General features: G+C 43.0%; 1 pseudogene; it reads right to left on the reverse strand.

Annotated features, from left to right (window-relative positions):
- Positions 1–8,651: 8,651 nt before the first annotated feature.
- Positions 8,652–19,264, reverse strand: LOC121556237 (annotated as a pseudogene).
- Positions 19,265–19,488: the final 224 nt, after the last annotated feature.

The following is a 19,488-nucleotide window of genomic DNA, read 5'->3' on the forward strand; positions in this document are numbered from 1 at the left end:
TCAGTGACCGCTACAGGTGTGTGTGTGTGTGTGTGTGTGTGGAGGGGATGTCAACCTTCACTCATGAACCAGAACTCTAGACAGATTACAATAATATCACAGCATAGCTTAATAAATCAGCTCACCTTTTTTCAGGTTCCCTCCTTTCTCCCTCTCAGTCACACCCCATCGTTTCAGCCAGTGTGAAAACATGTAATAACAACATCAATTACAATAACAGTTAGAAAGGTAATGTCATCAGGTTGTATTTTCTGTCCCAGAGGAGAGGGATGGTGGGATCCACCGCTGGCAATAACAGAGTGTCAGACGGAATTTCTCTTTTATAAAAAAATAGTTTCTGACTCGGAGTGAATTCATTATCAGAGTCTATTATCTTAGAGTGGAGTAGAGAGTAGCTCTGATACCTCCTCAGGCAACTCTCTGTCTGACATTAAATCACAGTTCAGACATTTAATATGGGAAAGAACCAACTCTGTTCCTTCAACACACACACACACACACACACACACACACACACACACACACACACATACACACACACACACACACACACACACACACACACACATTTATTAGCAGGGCAGATGTTTATTTTAGGAACAGACAGCTTTGGTGAAGTACAGCTCATCCTCATCTCGGCTGGAATCTGTATCTTCACAGGCAGAAGAGGCCAACTCTGGCTTCTCAAACAACGATTCTGTCTATGTTAAGTTTTTTTTCAAGACCTATAATCCCTGCAAAAAGCTTTCTGTCTGTAGCCTATTCCTCAACTCAAAAGTAGACAGAGATGAGAGAGTGAGGAATGAAATACTGAAAGCCAAAAATAAGGGGTTTCAGTTTTAAAATGTCACAAAGACATCCACCATATGGAGAAAGGAGACAACAGCATTATTTATTTGTCCCCATGTGCACACCGTAATCTAATGTGGTAGTCGGCTAACACAGGGCATCAAATGGACCAAAACTTTGAAAACACTATTTAGCAACGACTTCTGGAATAATGTGGCGTAGTATTATCTTAGCCAGCAGATCTGAGCCGCTGTGTATATTAAGACACCGCGGAGCTGGCGAGAGATATGACTCAGAAAACAGACCTCAATCCAGGGATGAGAAATGTGTTGTACTCCGAACTACTGCTAGTTTTTCCAGAAAACTGCCCTTTCCGTCCTCATGCTAGGTAGCAGAAGCCACAGAAGCCATTTTGGAATGGCAGTGTCAGCTAATCAGCTCCTTTGTTGTTCAATGCAACGTGCCATTCCATAATATGATATTTGAGTGAGAGTGAATAATAAAATCAATGGGGGGCCGCTGGAGGTCAGGGCCCCTGGGCACATGCCCTGTGTGCCCGGTCGGTATTCGGCCATGATTACTACAAGTTTAGTTGGCTGGCTAGACTAATTCACCAATCTAAAAATGGTTAGCTGACATGGCAAATTAAGTGAATGTCAGTGACTGACATAACAACAAAAAAACTGTTGCACAACCAAATTTCGAAATTGTACCTTGGGTATTCTACCATTCTAACTCTCAACAGTAAATTGAGATCCCAACTGAGATCCTAGTTGCCAGGGTCCCTAAGCAACCACTTATGTTGCTTATGCCTGTAACCGACACTGCCTACATGTAGGCCTATAGGCAGAAACCCCAAAGATGATGATGCCATCGGTTTTTAGATAGGCATTGGTTACTGTAAACCTATACCATTTGATATGATGCTAAAATAGGATTACTGAACAGCGTTTTGTAAGTCACCAATATCATGTAGAAAATATACAAAGAGGGGCAGACGGGGCAAACTCTTTATTTCAATGTGACACGACACCAAAGATGGTGGATAAATGAAGATGTCTTACTCAGGCCGTTTACCATTGGAAGAAATGGTCACAGCTCCGGTCTGCTTAAGGGGGTAGCTCTCCCATAGGCACCAACGCGATAGCAGCTGGGTCTAGTCTGCTTAGTTCATTGACTGTATATGAATCAGACAAAATCAGAGAGTGGGATGTCTCACTTCCCCTTCCGTCTCTGACGACACCCACTTGACTTCCTCTGTTGTTTCTTCTCTGTTTGAATGAGAGCTAGCAGGAGGAGAGAGGTCACCGGGGCCTAAGATGGGAGGGCTACTCTTAACATCACCCATCCAGCATGATACTCACAGTAAACAATGTCTAAACCCCTCCAATCTCCAGCTTCAGCCAGGTATTTATTTTTCTCTGCACTAATCCAGCTTCCTCCTCAGTCCTGTCTCTCTTCCTCCTCCTCCACTGTGTTACTCATGTCTCGGAAGTGGATTTCTGAGGGTTTAAATAGGGTAGGCTACATACTGTACATTTACTATACATACTGTACATTTACTCCCCGGGACCACCCATACACAAAAAAATGTATGCACGCATGACTGTAAGTCGCTTTGGATAAAAGCGTCTGCTAAATGGCATATTATTATTATTATTATTATTATTATTATTATTATTATTATTATTATTATTACTATAAAATAGAAAACAGTGAGGTAAAGAATAGGTTTTCATATATTGTCATTCGATTGTTACTTAGACCTTGTTGATGATCAGTCTTGATTGGCAGGGTATCGTGTGTCTCTGTATATCATACATGGATTTAAACACAAGTAAACATTACATTTGTTTTTTTAACTGAACGAAATAAACATATAATTGTATTGATTAATTAACCCTTTGAACATGATCTTTACCGTTTGCCCAAAGCAGGTATAGAAGTATGAGGTCGTATCTGATTACATTTAGAGTTAGTAACAGTAAATCATGCTGTAAGGGCAAATCATAATCTGTTCCGCAATATACAATAGTTCTAGGCTAGTTAGGTTATATTACAGGGAATAATTTCCCTTCCAGAAGCTGAAGTTTACAGAGACAGTTGAATATGAAAATGCAATGTACTGTACTATATGTGGTAACCGAAAACCTCAACAGAATAGTTGTCAGTTTGTTACCTTGACTAGATGGTTTAGTGGGATGGTAACTGATCATTTTACTTGAGCGGTGATAGATTTGAACTCTGTGGCTATGCGGGCAATCATTTTAAACATCTTAGAAATGTTATCTAGCTGTTTCATAAGTGTGATGTTGGCTTCTGATGTGTGACTGAAATATATGACAAAAAACGATTGCTTCTTTCAAAGTAGAATTGCTTCACGATAGTCCAGGCAGAGATCAAATGTGTCATATCACCTCCCCTAGACACTGTTTTGATTTACCTTAAAATGTCACAGAAATTGACCTGCCACAGTGGATCTAGAGGTACTGATTCAGCAGGTTTCTTGACAAGGACAAGACTTAGCGAGCGTATTGCCTATCCGTGTTTGGGGGCGATCAGAACCTGATGGGTCAGGTTGTACCTTCTCGCCAGGCTAGGGCAGTGGAGCGACTGTCACTCAGACCCCGAGTGTGTATGGTGGAGGGGGAGGAGGGGGGAGCATGTTATGGCGCTGAGGTGTTAGTCGAAACACAGTCTCCAGGATATATGACTGACACTCGGAAAACATCTGTTTCAGTGGAAGACCTGACATCCTCCACTGAACACAGAAATATAGAGGAACGTAGCAACAGCCAGCTAGAGAGGACGAGGGGAACGGACTAGAGAGAGAAACGGACTGGAGAAGGGAACAGACTGGAGAGAGGAACGGACTGGAGAGAGGAACAGACTGGAGAGAGAAACGGACTGGAGAGAGGAACGGACTATAGAGAGAAACGGACTGGAGAGAGGAATGGACTGGAGAGGGGAACGGACTGGAGAGAGGAACGGACTAGAGTGGGGATCGGACTGGAGAGAGAAACGGACTATAGAGAGAAACGGTCTAGAGAGAGAAACGGACTGGAGAGAGAAACGGACTGGAGAGAGAAACGGACTGGAGAGAGAAACGGACTAGAGAGGGGAACGGACTAGAGAGGGGAACGGACTGGAGAGAGGAACGGACTTGAGAGAGGAACGGACTGGAGAGGGGAACGGACTTGAGAGAGAAACGGACTGGAGAGAGAAACTGACTATTGAGAGAAACGGACTGGAGAGGGAAACGGACTAGAGAGAGACGGATTAGAGAGGGGAACGGACTGGAGAGAGAAACGACTGGAGAGGGGAACGGACTGGAGAGGGGAACGAACTGGAGAGGGGTACGGACTGGAGAGAGAAACGGACTGGAGAGGGGAACGGACTTGACAGAGGAACGGACTAGAGAGGGGAACGGACTAAAGAGAGAAACGGACTAGAGAGGGGAACGGACTGGAGAAAGGAATGGACTGGAGAGGGGAATGGACTGGAGAGAGGAACGGACTGGAGAGGGGAACGGACTGGAGAGGGGAATGGACTGGAGAGGGGAACAGACTGGAGAGAGAAACGGACTGGAGAGGGGAACGGACTGGAGAGGGGAATGGACTGGAGAGAGAAACGGACTGGAGAGGTGAAAAATACTGATTTTGGAAAAATATCAGCCAGGGGAGTCAGGTGACAGGAAGAAGGGAGATACCCATGTAGAAAAAGTTTCATAGAGATTATCATGAAACACTCAGACATATTCTAGCTCCTGATGAGGTTTAAAGATGAGCACACATGAAGGGGAAGAAGGTGCAGTGGTGAGTGACTTTACCCTCCTCTTCTCCTTCCTCTCAGTCTGACGATCAGGTTTCTCTCCGTCCATCAGCTGAGCGGTCGGGTGGGGCTTGATCAATGGCAGGAAACCAGCGGATCAAATGGTGATTCATCTGAAAGAGATAGGCCAGTATCTACACAACCATACCTCTGAGACCTCTGTGACTTTACCTCCATGTGATTTGTGGGTTGTGTGTAATCTTCTCCCCTAATGTACACAGTAACCCTGAGGGTAGATGCATACAGTACACAATCCTAGAAATGGTTTAATATGCTCAGTTATTACTCACTCACTCTCCACCAGCTGTATGCAAATATAAAACATATTGCCTTGGGTCCCTCTGGAGAACCTCACTACTCACTCAGACTCACCATAGGCCTTTATCTGTAATTAAACACATTAACTTAGTCTCTGGGGTTATTGATATTGATATTTTGTATTATCATTAATAAACAACGTGTGGTAAGGGATTGCACTGGTGTTTCCTTTTGCCAGCTGTTTGTCTGTAATTCTGAAATTGTTAAAACAACTTGATTGTATTATGTATCTTCAATAAATGTTATGAGCTGAAATTGGATTAATTCTCCACATTCTCAGAATGTTATATACTATTATATTTTAAACTTCTTCAATACGATACCTCATGTATCATGAATTTGCTCATGTATCATGGATTTGCTCATGTATACTGGATTGCAGCAGACATAGGCCCCCCTTCTTGTGAATTAGAATCACCCCAAGGGCAAAACTCCAAATGAACTACAATGCTGTCCAAGAAATAAGACAATACTGTATTTTCTACTGCATGTCTGGGAACACTTCATTCCACATTTCACACCACAATACATTGATCATTATCATGTTCTGTTGAATGACTGATTGAAAGGCTGAATGATGGCGGGTTGTTATGACTGTAAGTCGCTTTGGATAAAAGCGTCTGCTAAATGGCATATTATTTATTATTATTATTTTGTTTGGAAAAAGCCTTTAAAGCAATGACGTGTATTTAATCCACTAACTGAGCTGGGGGATTGTGCTTTCCTGAGGAGAGGAGTGTTCCTAATCTGGAATCCTTACATTTTGAGGTGTGTTCCTAATCTGGACCCCTTACTGTGTGATGGGCTCTCCTGCCACTCCTGGTACTCTTTGCTTCTGTCAAAACAGACTTTCTCAAATTGAATGAAGGTCCTGTTCTGTGCTGCAGCCCCCTCTGCCCCACTACGAGCACCCCCCAAACTCCCTTGGCCAGGTCCTGTTCCCCTCATCCAGACGCCTCTGACTAATTAAAACTGGTGTGGCCTTGTCTTCGCTGGATTAACCCTAACGAGAATCCACTGACTCCAACAACATGTGCTGCGAGAGAGAGAGAGAGAGAGAGAGAGAGAGAGAGAGAGAGAGAGAGAGAGAGAGAGAGAGAGAGAGAGAGAGAGAGAGAGAGAGAGAGAGAGAGAGAGAGAGAGAGAGAGAGAGAGAGAGAGAGAGAGAGAGAGAGAGAGAGAGAGAGAGAGAGAGAGAGAGAGAGAGAGAGAGAGAGAGAGAGAGAGAGAGAGAGAGAGAGAGAGATATGGGGGTATTTGTCCAGGCAGCCTTGAAACCTAACACACTTAATTCACTACAGATGATACAGAGGAGAGACAGACTATTTATGTTGGTAGGTTAAATCAATAGGGTGTGTTTTAAAAACTGTTAGTGAACTCAGCTAAATGTGGCCTTATTGTGAAGAGAGTCATCTCCTCAGCTCTTTATGAATCCATTTGATGCCATTATAAAGACAGATGAATGCCAATTATCTCTTTCTCTCACTCTCTCTCTCTCTCTCTCTCTCTCTCTCTCTCTCTCTCTCTCTCTCTCTCTCTCTCTCTCTCTCTCTCTCTCTCTCTCTCTCTCTCTCTCTCTGTGTTTGTGTGTGTGTGTGTGTGTGTGTTCATGTGCCAGGTGCAGAGCAAAATGAAATTATTTGGCGTTGATAATGCGTTAACAATAAAATGCAATGCTAAAACAATTGTCCAAGTGTGAGGCTCATTAATCATAATGGTTGACAACTGTTCTGGAGAAGGTCTACATGGTGATTATAATGTGTAATAGAGTTTGGATGTCTGTAGCGGAAGTCATGGTGTTTGAGAATCATACTTTTTCCCTGAGGTTGTAAAGTTATTCAATGTTTCAATATTCTTTCTAGTATCTGGAGATACTTATTTTAGAAAATGAAATAGCCTATTTTGATAGAAACACAAGGTGTTATTATTAAAAATCAATATGGGCTACACTTTTTATATTATAGGTAATATATTTATATATTTTTAATAATATATGTGATAAGAAATGTAATTTGAATAAACACATTTCTACAACAGAAACAAAATAATTAGGCCATTACAGTCGTTCTGGCATGGGTTCACCTGAGTTTCCCATGTCCCTAATAGCTGTCACAGGAAAACGACTTCGTGAAAGAAGTGTTCGAGTCCAGATAGTGCACACATAAGGGCCGTGGATGTCTGGGACGTCGCCTTTGCCGTGACTATTGAGCGGAGCAGAGGCCACTGCGGTGCAATTCTACTCCGGCTTTTTGTCCGAGGAAGAGCTTGCCATAGCGACCCGTCCAACGTGCACTGTTGCACTGTGGCTTCACTTGCTTTCTAACCGTAATCCTTTAAGCACTGCTCACGGACAGATTTCCGATCACCGTGTCATGAAATCTCGGTGTTTTTGCTATATTAGCTCACACTGGCATTCCATTTCAAAATATATTGAATAGCCATAGAGGCTTAGGTAAGGCAATTTAGTGCACAATATCTGCATTCATTTTAAACTCGGCTATATTCACTCAGAATAATAAGTTAATTAATTAATTAATACAAAAATAACGTCAGTAATATATTCGTGAATAATGGATTAACAAATTAAAAATCAATGGTTTATTTAGCTAAATGTTTATGTTAACATTTCAAATGCGTAATAATTCGAGACAACGGAAGAAAGATGCATGCATATGTTGACATAGACATGTTGACCTAGGTATTAAATGAATTAAATTAAATTCACCGTTTTAATGAGTTACAAATTTCAAGTGAATTTCTCCCTAAGCCGAAACGTCTGAATATGACAGCAACATTTACACAACCGTTTCTGCAAGAGTTATTATGGCAATACAATTATTTATAATAATTATAATTACAGTATGACAATTCAAATATTATTATTATAAATATTATTATAATTTCAATAATTATTACTATTATCATTATTAAAATTATTATAATTACTTGTATTGAAAGAGAGAGGAATTACCAGGCCAAGTACTGATCTTTATGGTTACTTGGTTGTGAGTAAACCGTTTTTCTGTATTGGTTTATATGTGTCACCAGTACTACTGTACACAAATGCTACTGCTTCTGCCGGTATTGGCCAGCAATACACACATTCCCATGTGTTACTGTAAAGAAGCATTTGACCCTGTCTGTTGGTGGCAGCAGTGGGATGGAATCCATACTGGGGATGATATACTGTAGATGGATATCCACTCTGCTGAGGAAGCTGCTTCCTGTCCAGGCATTCCAAGCATGTGACAGATTCCCCTCTACATGGTAAATAATGGAGACATTGTAGAGTATGACATATCCAGGGTCAAGCTGTGCTCCTGTGCCACATGCCTGGTCGGCCCTCTCGCCCACCCTGTGGCACCAGGATATTACCATGCTGTCAGTATTCTACCACTCTCATTATTTTTCACTCAATGATGCCAATGCTAAGCTGTAACTAACCAAACAAATGAATCCATATTTTGGGTTGGTGACTCCAGATACATATACAACTTATTAGACATTCCCAATGGGTTGTTTTAACTTGGGTCAATAATCTGTTGTACATTATATTCCTTTACTAACTTGAACAAGCAGCCTAAAAACATTTGTTAATGTAAGCATTTACATGAGATTTTACCTCGTTACTAATATGAACAATTAGCCTGAGATAAATAGTCAGATAGACAGTCATGAGTAACTCTGATAACCTGGATTTGATTCCAGGTTGTTCACACAGGCCCTGGAGGAGCCAGTTTGGTCCACACGCGGTCCCAGAAGGGAGGCTGCAAGGCCGAGTCCTTGGGCCAGTCCAGATAGGTCCTGCTCTTGACCAGTCTGGCCAGACGGTGCTGGACTGACAGTTGCCGAGGGGGATGTCCTCCAGGAAGACCAGGATGAGGATGTTCTTGTGCTCCACCAGCAGACGGAGGGTGGCCAGGCGTAGCTTTAAAGAGCACCAGTTACTGCACAGGTAGTGACGACTCAGGGAGTAGCGGCTGCCGTAGTGGCTGTTTGTGATGTTGTCCATGATGTCCTTCCCCAGCTGGAAGTCCCTGCTGTACAAGCAGACACGCAGGAAAGGGGGTCCCCTCTGCTACATGCCTGGCAGCAGCTTCTCCACCACCCAGCGCTTGTCTCTCCCGCTGAACGACACAAAGGCCTCCACATGGCATCCTCCAGCCAGCTGCGGGCGATGTGTCCGAGGCCAGCAGGTAGTCCCCGGCCAGCTAATGGAGCAGCACCGCCAGCATGAACAAGAGAAGGCCCAGGGAGGTGCAGATGAACAGGACAAAGCCCACGTCTAGGGAACAATTGGCCTCTGAGTACCTATTAAAGTTCTAGATAGCATTTTCATTCTTGCATGTTAGCTCTGACTCCACAAGGTGATAGATGATGACCTGGATATGTCTCTGTCCTTGGGCCCCGGTTCAAATGAGTCAGCCCTTGAGGGATGGCACCAAATATATGTGTCACATTCATACTGTTCTCCACCTCACTTGGAGGAGGGAGAAAGTCCCCTAAATCTACGCTGTTCAGTGAAGTGAGGTGGATCAATGCACACACGTCGATATGTACAAGGGGGTTTTCTTGCAACATGAGGGTATCCAAGCTGTGCAGGCCAAATAAATGATATTCTGTAATCTGAGAGATCATGTTTAATGTTACGTCTAAGAATCTCAATTTACCCAGTACCTGAGATGTTAAGTCTACAATAGTGTTAAGTCTACAATAGCCCTGTCGTTCTCCGCCAACATCAAGGCGGTGACCCGCTCCTGCAGGTTCATGCTCTACAACATTCGGAGAGTACGACCCTGCCTTACACAGGAAGCGGCACAGGTCCTAATCCAGGCACTTGTCATCTCCCGTCTGGACTACTGCAACTCGCTGTTGGCTGGCCTCCCTGCCTGTGCCATTAAACCCCTACAACTCATCCAGAATGCCGCAGCCCGTCTGGTGTTCAACCTTCCCAAGTTCTCTCACGTCACCCCCCTCCTCCGCACACTCCACTGGCTTCCAGTTGAAGCTCGCATCCGCTACAAGACCATGGTGCTTGCCTATGGAGCAGTGAGGGGAACGGCACCTCTGTACCTTCGGGCTCTGATCAGTCCCTACACCCAAACGAGGGCATTGCGTTCATCCACCTCTGGCCTGCTGGCTCCCTTCCTCTGCGGAAGCATAGTTCCCGCTCAGCCCAGTCAAAACTGTTCGCTGCTCTGGCACCCCAATGGTGGAACAAGCTCCCTCACGACGCCAGGACAGCGGAGTCACTCACCACCTTCCGGAGGCATTTGAAACCCCACCTCTTTAAGGAATACCTGGGATAGGATAAAGTAATCCTTCTACCCCCCCAAAATTGTAAAGTGGTTATCCCACTGGCTATAGGGTGAACGCACCAATTGGTGAGTCGCTCTGGATAAGAGCGTCTGCTAAATGACGTAAATGTGCCCTTGAGCAAGGCACTTAACCCTAATTGCTCCTGTAAGTCGCTCTGGATAAGAGCGTCTGCTAAATGACTAAAATGTAAAATGTAAATGTAGACACTCCAGATTTCTCAAGCAACTGAAATGCTCTGAGGTGTTGTTTCTGATGCGATAGGCATGCAAGGACAATCTCTTCAGCCTTGGGACTGGAATCTTTTGAGTGTCACAAAGCAAAATGAACTGAGGGATAACTTTCTAAGGAAGACTAACTGCCACATTTATTTTATTTTATTTCACCTTTATTTAACCAGGTAAGCCAGTTGAGAACAAGTTCCCATTTACAACTGTGACCTGGCCAAGATAAAGCAAAGCAGTGCGATAAAAACAACAACACAGAGTTACAAATGGGGTAAAACAAAACATAAAGTCAAAAATACAACAGAAAATATAAAATATATATATACAGTGTGTGCAAATGTAGCAAGTTATGGAGGTAAGGCAATAAATAGGCCATAGTGCAAAATAATTACAATTAGTATTAACACTGGAACGATAGATGTGCAAGAGATGATGTGCAAATAGAGATACTGGGGTGCAAATTAGCAAAATAAATAACAATATGGGGATGAGGTAGTTGGGTGGGCTAATTTCAGATGGGCTGTGTACAGGTACAGTGATCGGTAAGGTGCTCTGACAACTGATGCTTAAAGTTAGTGAGGGAGATAAGAGTCTCCAGCTTCAGAGATTTTTGCAGTTCGTTCCAGTCATTGGCAACAGAGAACTGGAAGGAATGGCAGCCAAAGGAGGTGTTGGCTTTGGGGATGACCAGTGAGATATACCTTTTGGAGCGCATACTACAGGTGGGTGTTGCTATGGTGACCAATGAGCTAAGATAAGGCAGGGATTTGCCTAGCAGTGTTTTATAGATGGCCTGGAGCCAGTGGGTTTGGCGACGAATATGTAGTGAGGACCAGCCAACAAGAGCGTACAGGTCACAGTGGTGGGTAGTACATGGGGCTTTGGTGACAAAACGGATGGCACTGTGATAGACTACATCCAATTTGCTGAGTAGAGTGTTGGAGGCTGTTTTGTAAATGACATCGCCTAAGTCAAGGATCGGTAGGATAGTCAGTTTTACGAGGGCATGTTTGGCAGCATGAGTGAAGGAGGCTTTGTTGCGAAATCGGAAGCCGATTCTGGAATTATCTTTGGATTGGAGATGCCTGGAAGGAGAGTTTACGGTTTAACCAGACACCTAGGTATTTGTAGTTGTCCACATACTCTAGGTCAGACCCGTCGAGAGTAGTTATTCTAGTCGGGTGGGCGGGTGCCAGCAGCGTTCGATTGAAGAGCATGCATTTAGTTTTACTTCTGTTTAAGAGCAGTTGGAGGCTACGGAAGGAGTGTTGTATGGCATTGAAGCTCGTTTGGAGGTTTGTTAACACAGTGTCCAATGAAGGGCCAGATGTATACAAAATGGTGTCTTCTGCGTAGAGGTGGATCTGAGAATCAACAGCAGCAAGAGCAACAACCTTGATATACACAGAGAAAAGAGTCTGCCCAAGAATTGAACCCTGTGGCACCCCTATAGAGACTGCCAGAGGTCCAGACAACAGGCCCTCCGATTTGACACATTGAACTCTATCTGAGAAGTAGTTGGTGAACCAGGCGAGGCAGTCATTTGAGAAACCAAGGCTATTTAGTCTGCCAATAAGAATTGGGTGGTTGATAGAGTCGAAAGCCTTGGCCAGGTCAATGAAGACAGCTGCACAGTGCTGTCTATTATCGATCGTGGTTATAATATTGTTTAGGACCTTGAGTGTGGCTGAGGTGCACCCATGACCAGCTCGGAAACCGGATTGCATAGCGGAGAAGGTACGGTGTGATTCGAAATGGTCGGTGATCTGTTTGTTAACTTGGCTTTCAAAAACTTTCGAAAGGCAGGGCAGGATGGATATAGGTCTGTAACCGTTTGGATCTAGAGTGTCACCCCCTTTGAAGAGGGGAATGACCGCGGCAGCTTTCCAATCTCTGGGGATCTCAGACGTTACGAAAGAGAGGTTGAACAGGCTAGTAACAGGGGTTGCGACAATTTCGGCGGCTAATTTTAGAAAGATCAGTGAGATTCTTCAAATAATGAATCAAGCCTGAATTGACATGGGAAGGGTGATATCCTTGACCCCCTGACTATTTTTCACTGCAGATGATGACTAGTTCCCAATTTTATGGATCCTTAAATCAAGTTTTGTGATTGAGAGTTTGTGTACTGTCTCACAAACAGACAGAAAGGAAATGCTTTTCTTGTCGAAATCAAAAGAACACAATCTACTGATACCAGACCGCAGAAGCTGGGTCTGTCGTTCATCAATGTCAGGCAAAATCAGAGATTAGATGTTTTCAATGCACATTTTACTATGCGATGCTCCACTGAATGAAAAATAACTTCTTGCAGACAATAGAAATAAGGAAGCTCAAGAAAAGCTCTGTTTCTGGTGTCTCAAAATGTTTCCTCTGAGTGAAAGACATACATCCCAGCAAGATACACTAAGTTGCATTAAGAATATTTTTAATAGATACCTAATGCCTGATTGTCTTCTCAGAAAGAATGTATTTGTTACTCAACCAACCCCAGGAACCAAAAATCCTAACCGCATGAATCCCAACAGAGAAAAGACCAACCTAATTTTTCTTGTGAAGTAGAGATACTTGCAGATGATGTAATGGTTGTTTTGTTTGTCCAAGGGAATTGATTTCAGTTTCTTGTTCAGTTTAGTTCAGTTAAGGTCAGTTTATCCAATGTCTGGAATAGATGATTGAGAAGCGGAATGCTGCCTTATCCAATGGCATTAGACACTGTTGGGATTACTTGTCCATGGCTTGAAGACCTGGAGTTCTTTCACTGCTTTGTCTGTTACCTGTGTTGTATCTCCTCTTTGTCTGTTACCTGTGTTGTATCTCGCTGTTGGCTGGGCTCCCTGCCAGTGCCATTAAACCCCTACAACTCATCCAGAACGCTGCAGCCCGTCTGGTGTTCAACCTTCCCAAGTTCTCTCATGTCACCCCGCTCCTCCGCACACTCCACTGGCTTCCAGTTGAAGCTCGCATCTGCTACAAGACCATGGTGCTTGCCTACGGAGCTGTGAGGGGAACGGCACCTCCTTACCTTCAGGCTCTGATCAGTCCCTACACCCAAACGAGGGCATTGCGTTCTTCCACCTCTGGCCTGCTGGTCCCCCTACCTCTGCGGAAGCACAGTTCCCGCTCAGCCCAGTCAAAACTGTTCGCTGCTCTGGCACCCCAATGGTGAAACAAGCTCCCCCACGACGCCAGGACAGCGGAGTCACTGACCACCTTCCGGAGACACTTGAAACCCTACCTCTTTAAGGAATACCTGGGATAGTATAAAAGTAATCCTTCTATCCTCCCCCCCTACCCCACCCCCACAAAAAAATTATAAAAAATAATAATAATAATAATAATAATAATAATAATAATATTAATAAAAAAAAAAATAATAAAAAAAAACACATATAAAAATAAATAAACAACAAAAATAAAAAAACTACAACAATATATATATAAAACAAATGAAAATTAAAAACAAACTAAAAAAATCTAACATTTTAAAATTTGAAAAAAATAACCTCCCCCCCAAAAAACCTATTACAAATAAAATTAAAATAAAAATAAAAAAAACAAATATTGTAAAGTGGTTGTCCCACTGGCTATCATAAGGTGAATGCACCAATTTGTAAGTCGCTCTGGATAAGAGCGTCTGCTAAATGTCGAAAATGTAAATGTAAATCTATCTCCTGTTTGTCTGTTACCTGTGTTGTATCTCCTCTTTGTCTGTTACCTGTGTTGTATCTCCTCTTTGTCTGTTACCTGTGTTGTATCTCCTCTTTGTCTGGTCAGTCTCTTTCTGGTCTTATTTTCTATCGTTTGGACAGAGAGAGGCAGTGAAGCACAAATACTGTTATTACTGCTTACCACTGTCTAAATTCCCTTTCCACATAATCCCTATAAAGAGGTAGTGAGTGGTATGTGTGGTTGGTATTTTTGACATGCAACACAGTCTGTGGTCACCCTTGACTAACACTAACTTTGTTAGGCCCAGATCTAACGTGGTAACGTGGAACCTTTTTCAGTAAAGACACAAATTAACAGAGAGGTTCTACAGATTTTTGTTTACCAGCAGTTAACCAATGATGTTATTCATATCTTAATTTACCCATTCACTCCATATGCATACAGTATGATCTCCTGCATATTTGGTGAGCTCTTTTTAACCCTCCCGTTGTCCTAGGGTCAAAATGACCCGCCACTGTGTTGAACCAACTTTATTAAATTTTTATATTTTTGGGATCATTTGTGAGAAGGAGGCAGTGCGACTTTAAAGAAAGTATCACTGCCTCCTTCTCACAAATCATCAAAAAAATATAAAAATTAAATAAAGTTGGTTCAACACAGTGGCGGGTCATTTTGACCCTAGGACAACGGGAGGGTTAAGAAAAATGTAATTAAAATAAATCAAACTAACATGGTGTGAACTATGGCTGGATGTGGAGACCTCATGTGTTTTGCGTGTGTATGACAATGATGACTGTGATGATGATGATGGTAATTACAGGCAGGTTGTAAAAGAGCTTGCACTGTGGGAGGGTCCATATGGAGGGGAATGGACAACGGTGCCGGCGAGAGGCGTGTAATATGTTTAACTACGGTAAGTAGTGTTTTGAGAACTGGTAATTGCTTACATCCCTCTCTGGCCACAGGGACACTGTCCAGATCTCAAGGTACACACAAACACACACACACACACACACACACACACACACACACACACACACACACACACACACACACACACACACACACACACACACACACACACACACACACACACACACACACACGCTCACACACACACACAAACACACACACACCCACACTCACACACACGCTCACACACACACACAGACACACACACACACACGTTTTCTTGTGTAACGTGTTACAGGGCCTTCAAGGCATAGAGCCAAAGCGTCCCTCTGAAATTTCAAGGCATTGACTGAGTAGCAAAAATAGTAGAAGGGCATAGAAGAGAGGTTTTTCTGTTGCAGAGATAAATGCAGAGATAGGCGGCAGGTAGCTTAGTGGTTACAGTTTTTTACAATCGCTTTGGCACTAATTTCAGAACCTTGATGTCATTTTTCAAAACTCTAGACACAAAACTCAAAACGGTCATCACTTGTAACACAGGCTGTCCAATGTTCAAAACATTGCATTGTGCATTCATATCTTTAAAGAAATATAATACAACATATAATGATGGTGTTGGAGTCGTGCCTGGCCATGCAGTCATGGGTGAACAGAGAGTACAGGAGGGGACTGAGCACGCACCCCTGAGGGGCCCCCGTGTTGAGGATCAGTGTGGCAGATGTGTTGTTACCTACCCTTACCACCTGGGGGCGGCCCGTCAGGAAGTCCAGGATCCAGTTGCAGAGGGAGGTGTTTAGTCCCAGGATCCTTAGCTTAGTGATGAGCTTAGAGGGCACTATGGTGTTGAATGCTGAGCTGTAGTCAATGAATAGCATTCTCACGTAGGTGTTCCTCTTGTCCAGGTGGGAAAGGGCAGTGTGGAGTGCAATAGAGATTGCATCATCTGTGGATCTGTTGGGGCGGTATGCAAATTGGAGTGGGTCTAGGGTTTCTGGGATAATGCTGTTGATGTGAGCCATGAGTGCATATGTGCAATAGTTGGCAAACTTATGGATTCCACATTGTTAAACATGTCTTCATTGTCCAAGATATGCTGGCGAATTTCTGTAAGGCGAATATCATTTCTGGCCCGAACCAAATCGACCACAGCCTGCTCTTGTTGGTCAGTCAGAATTTTGCCTCTGCCTCCCCTATTTGGCCTAGTCTCAATTCTACAGGGAACATTACAGTAAGAAGACACTTGGTCACATCACCTACTCTGTGATACACATTAGTATGCAGTCATTTGACAATTGAGAGTAGCATAATGTTTAGTGCATGCTGACGACTTACCGGTTCTCAATGCAGAAAGTTCTGATTATTGAGGCCACGGTTGACCTTCTGAGGTTTGGTTGTATCATTGTAGCTGCCTCAGTCATTGTCATGCCATGATTTATGACATGGTCTACAACTATTGCTTGAATTTCATTGGACACTCTTTGCTGTTGCTGCCGCTGTCTTGGTCCGTGGCCTTGTCCTCTACCACGTTCCCCCACGACCACCTCTCAGAAGGGGTGCTTGTCCCCTGCCATTCCTTTGACCAACACGTCTTCCTCGTCTTCCTCCCACCACTGCTTGACTTCTATTGTGACCTGGATCACCTGCCGGCTCCATGTTACAGTACGTATCGCTATGTTGTTGCAAGTGGATCCCAATCAATTATTTATATACTCGTTCCACAATGTGAACTAAATCATCAGTAACGAGTTGGCAGAATTGGACAAGCAATTACAAGGGCCTGCATCCATAGAGTGCAGTACTGTCAATACTGTAAATAGTCTGAAAAGGTGGTACATGGGACCATAGAAACGGTGTCTGGTAAAGAATGATGATGAAATATTACATCCATAGATAATGTAGTCTAATTGGTTCATGCTAATTGGTGACAATGAATCTCGTTATCTTGAAACTTTCATGATCTAAACATTGAATATTGTTTGTCCGTTTCCATACAACTATGCATTAAGAGTAATGCAACAGTTACTTATCATTTTGAGCAGTTGTATCAATTGATAGTTGGATAATTGTAATGGAATGAATAGACACTCATCTGAAATGTGTGAATTGCCTTTTAAAATAGTAGTACTTTGATGTTAAATTGTGTCATATTGAACAGGTGATTTTTGTTAAATGAACAAATGATCTTAGTTTTATGTGTATTGTATCCAAGCAATTGAAAAAAGTGTTAGAGTTTTGAAAAATGTGCATTTTGATCATTGCTTGTGAGTTTTGTGTCTAGAATTTTGAAAAATGACGTCAAGGTTCTGAAATTAGTGCCAAAGTGATTGTAAAAAACTGTAAGAGCATTGTGCCAGTAACCAAAAGGTTGCTGGTTCTGATCCCTGAGCCGACTAGGTGAGAAATCTGTCGATGTGCCCTTGAGCAAGGCTTACTTAACCCTACTTGCTCCTGTAAGTCGCTCTGAATAAGAGCGTCTGCTAAATGACTAATACTTTAAATGTAAATAAATGCATCACGTTAGATACATCCAACACCACACCTCTGTTTTGGACTCTAGGTTCATCATTGAATAATCCTTCTCTGAGTGGAGAGTGAGACAGTCAGACATAACCACAATACCACTTTTTGAAGAAGAGGAACTTTTCGCACGTAATATGTACTCTGATAATGTTTTCATGACGTGGCAACACAGAACCGTGAACCTCTCTCCAACATGACATTATTCTTGTAATTTAATAACAGACTGGATAATGTTTATTTTTCCTTCTTACCTTTGCATAAATAAGACACCCATTCAGGTCTTTCTATGTGAGCCTTCTGTGTGCCATAGGTTTACCATAACACGCTCACTTCATAGAGACTATCTTTATTTGTTTGAAGGAACTGGACACGAAAGCATACAGAATTATGTTTAATTACATGTGAAGGTTTATTTAAGTTTGAAGGGAAAAACATAACTAGAAAAGGGTCTATAGTGTTCACCAGGAGCCTGGTGTTGTCTGGGCCAATCTGGCTGAATGGTTTGAATATTCTGCTCCACCACAGTAAAATTGTACTAATCACTAGGTAAACAGATACTTCCCTTCCTATCAGAGCGCTCGGCAAATGGGGGGAACATTTCACTGTTGTTTTCTTACTTATTCTGATTTAAAAACACCAGCATAATTATCTGTAAGTACCACTTTGATTTTGTGAATTTGTTTGAAAGAGGCTTAAGGTGTTTCACTGACTTATTCACTTAGGTTTGGTTGTGGAGTTTCCTTTAAGCATTTAAAGTCAAATTAGAAAGGAAAAGCCGGGAGCTATGTAGTGTTACATATCTTTAGGCCTTTTTGAATGTCCTGATTTTAATCTGACACCTCCTGAAGACTCTATGTTGCCCAATTATTTGTTTTCATTTTACCCTCATATCAAAGCATAACTAAGAATGCTATACTCACTCAATGAAATAAACCATTTTATTTATTGACTCATGTATAGTGCATTCGGAAAATATTCAGACCCCTTGACTTTTTCCACATTTTGTAACGTTACAGCCTTATTCTAAAATTGATTAAATCGTTTTTTCCCCTCATCAAGCTATACACAATACCACATAATGCCAAAGCAAAAACAGATTTTTAGACATTTACACGAATGTATTACAAATAAAAAATTGAAATATACCATTTACATAAGTATTCAGACCCTTTACTCAGTACTTTGGTGAAGCATCTTTGGCAGCAATTACAGCCTTGAGTCTTCTTGGGTATGACGCTACAAGCTTGGCAAACCTGTATTTGGAGAGTTTCTCCCATTCTTCTCTGCAGATCCTCTCAAAACCTAAACCTGTCAGGTTGGATGGAGAGCGTCGCTGCACAGCTGTTTTCAGGTCTCTCCAGAGATGTTTGATCGGGTTCAAGTCAAGGGGTCTAAATACTTTCTGAAAGCACTGTATCTGTGCTGAGCAGTGGTCTGCTCTCTCTTTTCCAGTGCTGGCTCGGCTGCATCCAGTTGTCTCGCTGCATGCCGGTGGTCCGGTGGTGGACAGTTGGTGGTGTGCTGTGTGGGTGTCCCGGGGCCTGGGGGTCTGAGGGCCTGGGGGTCTGGGGGCCTGGGACAGACATGCCAGCTGCCACAGGTGCCTGGCTGGAGCCCAGAGGATTGTTAGCAGGGAACACAGCAGGGCTTATTGGAAGCAGGAAGACAGCCCCACACATTAATTACACTGGAAACAGGATGACAGCCACACTCATTAATTACACTGGAAACAGGATGACAGCCACACTCATGAATTACACTGGAAACAGGAAGACAGCCACACTGACTAAGTACACTGGAAACAGGACGACGGCCACACTCACTAATTACACTGGAAACAGGAAGACAGCCACACTGACTAAGTACACTGGAAACAGGACGACGGCCACACTCACTAATTACA

The sequence above is a fragment of the Coregonus clupeaformis genome, unplaced genomic scaffold, assembly GCF_020615455.1.
Source record: "Coregonus clupeaformis isolate EN_2021a unplaced genomic scaffold, ASM2061545v1 scaf0056, whole genome shotgun sequence".
In the NCBI taxonomy this organism is placed as follows: domain Eukaryota; kingdom Metazoa; phylum Chordata; class Actinopteri; order Salmoniformes; family Salmonidae; genus Coregonus; species Coregonus clupeaformis.